The sequence below is a fragment of the Schistocerca cancellata genome, chromosome 10, assembly GCF_023864275.1.
Source record: "Schistocerca cancellata isolate TAMUIC-IGC-003103 chromosome 10, iqSchCanc2.1, whole genome shotgun sequence".
Lineage (NCBI taxonomy): Eukaryota > Metazoa > Arthropoda > Insecta > Orthoptera > Acrididae > Schistocerca > Schistocerca cancellata.
The window spans coordinates 158,307,859-158,313,273 of NC_064635.1; the positions used below are offsets into that span (position 1 = coordinate 158,307,859).

The following is a 5,415-nucleotide window of genomic DNA, read 5'->3' on the forward strand; positions in this document are numbered from 1 at the left end:
GCCGAGGCTGCTTCACACACAAACCAGACAGCTACTTAAAAGTAAATAAGCCTGCCACAAACACTTATTTAAATAAACAACTCTAATACATCTCTTAATGTATGCTTGATAAAAAAGTATTATGCTACTGTTGCAGTGCCTGAAGGTTTCAGTTCATATCTTCATGAAACATCACGAATACCTGATAAGATACTAACAAATTCCACTTATGCCCAGTTCACACTGTCTGTCGCATCTCTTCCAGTCAAAACGTTTCGAAATGCATTTAAAATGTTAACATCCTCAGTTGCCGTCCTGTCACGCCACCATCAAGGTATCTTGGGAAGAAAGTTTTTACAGCTGACGTCGTGTGTTCATTGTTAATCACATGACACTGAAGATCATTTCCACCTTTTACATGGGCATTTGCATATCCCCATGTTTCGTTTCATTGTGGTTTTCATGGTTGATATCAGTTGTCTGTTACTTATTATAAATTGTTTTGTTATTCCTTTTGTTAAAAGTTATAATTTTATAATAAAATGTGACGAAAGATTAACTGAAGCAACGAAACAGCCATCTGAATTGTATGACATGAGTGTGCTAAATTTCTTGCGATCTACTAGATTTATAAAACTCATTTTCATACATGGTATGCATGTAATATTTTACAATGAGATGGACTGCCATATGGCTGCAACTTGAAGTGAAAAACGTACTGTGGGTAGAATCAGACTGATTATTCAGTGTAATTCGTTTGTTCATTGTCAGGTGTTTGTGATGTTTCATAAAGAAATGGACTGAAATTTTCAGGCACTGCAACACTAGCCTAATGTTTCTTTGTTAAGTATACATCAAGTAACGTATTACAGCTGTTTGTTCAAATATCTGTTTGTGGCAAAAGCTCCCTGGATCTGCAAGAATCAGCGGTTAATATTTATGTGGTCATGATAACTAATCCCAGTGCAAATACGGCACTTGAAGCCAAATACAAGACTTAAAAAAAACCTATAAATCTTGAAGGCAAAGGTCTTGTGGGAGACACGACTGTTGCACAAAATTTTGCACTTATCTGGGAAGTAAAGTTAACCCCAAGCATACCAATATGTCATGGGATGTGATAGCAACTCATTACACTATATTCCTTTTAGTAATTCTGGGTGCAATTTAATGTAACACACGAAAAAACTGGTGCTTCAACTTTCTAAAACACTCCTAAAATGCAGATTCCTCCTCTGTGAGTTCATTGTAGTGAGGGAAATTCCCCTTCTGTACCAATTAATGACATTTTTTGGATCCACATTCTTCTTCGGTTGTTTTACACTTCTACTTTCCTTCTCTAATATACAAGCTGTTCCTGCAAGTTGCACTTTGCGCGTAAAACAGTTGAAAATCATCTTTCAAAGATCACAATTCCCTCGAAAAAACAGTTCAGCACAGTAAAGCTAGTTGAGATCATATGTTTCGAAGTGACTTGATGTTCCCAGACATGATGGAGAGTGTGAATATTTACACCTTGACACAATGGCCAGTGTGAATTGCCTTTCCTAATCAACCTCATTCTACCCACAGTGCTTTTCTCACTTCAAGTTGCAGCCATATTGCAATCCATCTCATTGTAAAGTATCAAATACGGTACCGGTATGTATGAAAATGAACTTTATAAATGTAGTAGAGGGCAAGGAATTTAGCACAATCATATCTTACGATTCAGACTCTTGCCTCGTTGCTTTAATTAATCTTTCATCATGTGTTATAAAAATACAACTTTTAACAAAAAATAACGAAACTGTAAGGGTCTACAGGTTGCATGCGGCCGTACGGTACGTAACACGCGCTGGCCAACCGACCTGCTCGGAATGATGACAATTTGCTTGGTCAGCACACGTTATGTCCAGCTGCAGTGTGACGTGCGAGTAAGCCACTATCCAATGTCCGCAGCGCACCGTATTAACTAGGATGTCAGACATAGTGATGATGGGTGCGCATAGCGTGCGTGTTTTATAAACAGCCTTCATTAATAAAACTGTTCAAACTTACTTCTCGTGTTGGCATATTGGCTACCTCAAGGACCCACTGCTCAGAAATCCTGACAAATATTTCGCTTAATTATCATCCGCAGCAACAACTCAAACAACCCCTGGTTAGCACACTGGACTCGCATTCGGGAGGACGACGGTTCAATCCCGTCTCCAGCCATCCTGATTTAGGTTTTCCGTGATTTCCCTAAATCGTTTCAGGCAAATGCCGGGATGGTTCCTTTGAAAGGGCACGGCCGATTTCCTTCCCCATCCTTCCCTAACCCGAGCTTGCGCTCCGTCTCTAATGACCTCGTTGTCGACGGGACGTTAAACACTGACCACCATCACCACCATCAAACAACCCCCTTATAGAAGTGGTGTCAGCGTGGGGATAATTATGGAAAATCTACAGTCCTGAAGAGGTGCAGCACAATGTGAACTTCGTGCAGCAGCAGCAGCAGTAGCATGAACATCTTCCGACTAGGTGGGGACATCCAGCGTTGGAATTCAGGTTGGTCTACTCCAGTTTGGATAGAATATGAAAGGCAGTGATGGGTTTTATTTTACATTACAGTGACTCACTGGCGTTAAATTGGACGAAATGTCGCAATCCAGTCAGAGTAACGTTGTCGCTCTACAAACTGTTATTAAAGACCTGCAAGAAGATTCAAAAATGGTTCAAATGGCTCTGAGCACTATGGGACTCAACATCTTAGGTCATAAGTCCCCTAGAACTTAGAGCTACTTAAACCTAACTAACCTAAGGACATCACACACACCCATGCCCGAGGCAGGATTCGAACCTGCGACCGTAGCCGTCCCGCGGTTCCGGACTGCAGCGCCAGAACCGCTAGACCACCGCGGCCGGCTGCAAGAAGAGATTCGGTAGTTAGAAACAGAAAGAAGCGAGCGTAACATTCCGAAAGACTTGTCAGATGATAGTTCATGCAGTCCAGGTACAACTACAATAAAGAATTTTTCATTATTGCCATCAGTAACAGGGTTTAGCGGGAAACCCGAAGATGACGTGAACGTATTTTTTCGTAAACTTGAAGGTGCCGCTCTGTTAGGATCATGGACAGATTCCGATAAGTTAGTGGTTGCCAAATTAAGAATTCAGGGAGCAGCACAAGATTTCATTAGTGCGGAGCCTACTTGCGTGTAAACAGAAGATGTCAATGAGTTTAGAACGATTGTTGTTCAGAGATTTAAACGTAAAAACGCGATCAGATTTTACAAAAAAATGCTTCTGAGCACTATGGGACTTAACTGCTGTGGTAATCAGTCCCCTAGAACTTAGAACTACTTAAACCTAACTAACCTAAGGACATCACACACATCCATGCCCGAGGCAGGATTCGAACCTGCGACCGTAGCGTTCCAGACTGTAGCGCCTAGAACCGCCAGATTTTACAGAGAGCAGCTTCACAGTTTGCAAATGCAACGAGACGAATCTGTGGAGCAGTTTGCCGACAGAATTCGAAACATCAACGCTCAAACATACCAGTTAGTAGAAGATGAAAATGAAAATCGCATTCAGTTGTTCGAAGCCGACCGGAGAGCCTTGGACACATTCACTCATGGGTTGCACGGAGAGGAAGTAAGTAAAGCTGTTAGAACGGCTCGATGTAAAACGTTTCAGAAAGCAGTAGAAGCAGCTGTTGGTTTCGTTGAAGCACTAAGACGACCGAATGAGATGCAGAAACGAGAACGCAGAGTTTTCAATACGACAGTACAATGCTACAGATGCAATAAGCTGGGTCACAAGCATAAGGGTTGTAAAGAGAATCGAATCTTCTATCATTGCGGGATGCAGGGTCATGTTTCGAGAGATTGTCGCAACAAGAAGAAAGGTAATGCGAACAACAGACAATCTGCCAGATCTTTAAACGAGTATGGGGACGTACTGGCCACCACTCCCTCCTGCCCTTGCCAGACACAGTGATTCCTGTTAGTTCCAGTGAAAATCAGACCGAAAATGACTTCGTTATAGGTGCTGTATATTGTGGGAGAAACATCAAACTACTTATTGACACAGGAGCACAGACCTCATTAATGTGGTGTGGCATAGATAAACGGGATAAATTGAAACCGCCGCTATTAGAAGTACGAGGGTTAAACAGAGGAATGCTACATAACTATGGAGAAGTTGACGTAGAATTAATTCTTGGCCAAGGCCAAGATGAAGGTGAATGTAGAGATAAATACACAGCAAGGGTGCAAGTAGTTTCAAATTACGAAACGCGTTACGACGGTGTACTTGGATTTGATTTCTTGTCCGCTAACGAGGCAGAGATATTTGTTGCAGAAAGGAAGATCAGACTAGGCCGTAGCAACTACAGCCTAGGAAATCGTTCTTCAGATCGTACTCAAAGGAGCAGTAATACTGACGTCGTGGGAATGGACCGCCCAAACGAATCATCAGTTCAAAGCGTCCGAGTCGATGTTCAAATTGATGAGCCTCAGCAAATTCCCAAGGGAGCAGGAAAGACAATCTACGTTGAAGTTAAGTCACCCCAATGCATGGAAGGAACTTTGTTACTAATTCAGCGACCCGAGACAAGTGAGCTACTGGATACAATGCATTCAGACGACATTCGACAATGAACAAAGTGTGGGAAATATCTCCCCCCCCCCCAGCCCACCCCCATGGCTCCTGTGGCTCTGGAAATTGCAGTATCTGTACCATTATTATGCACTCCATCTTCAGGCTACGAGTGGCCTACCGGGACCATCCGACCGCCATGTCACCCTCGGTTGAGAATGCGGATAGGAGGGGCGTGGGGTCAGCACACCGCTCTCCCGGTCGTAAGATGGTATTCTTGACCGAAGCCCCTACTATTCGGTTGAGTAGCTCCTCAGTTGGCATCACGAGGCTGAGTGCACCCCGAAAAATGGCAACAGCGCATGGCGGCCCGGATGGTCACCCATCCAAGTGCCGACCATACCCGACAGCGCTTAACTTTGGTGATCTCACGGGAACCGGTGTATCCACTGTGGCAAGGCCGTTGTCACCATTCTTATGACTTTACATAATTTTCCAAGTAAAAAAAAGACAATCTTTCATTCCCTATCGGAGTAGTTCACGACAAACCCATAATTCCTTTCTGACAGGACATATCAGTTTTCTTTGCACATATAGGAAGACACACACTTACTTTTATAAGCCTGATGCTCAAGGCGAATCTATCACACATCCTCTACTGCTAAGTATAAAACCTCGCCAATAACTGAGTGCTGGCGATACGAAACAATACTGAGCTAAAATCAGTGTGGGTTTTCTTGTGAGTGATGCCACTTTGTCTTAGAAAGAGAGGCCTAATCCTTTTACAAGCCGCCAGATGCTAAATTCACGATCGCAACTACAATGTTACTGTCACAATCGCCTTGATTCTACAGGTGCTCACAAGTATCG

The 5,415-nt window shown here is 43.1% G+C and overlaps 1 pseudogene; it reads right to left on the reverse strand.

Moving 5' to 3' along the window:
* Positions 1–4,895: 4,895 nt before the first annotated feature.
* Positions 4,896–5,013, reverse strand: LOC126107100 (5S ribosomal RNA; annotated as a pseudogene).
* Between the last annotated feature and the right edge of the window lie 402 nt (positions 5,014–5,415).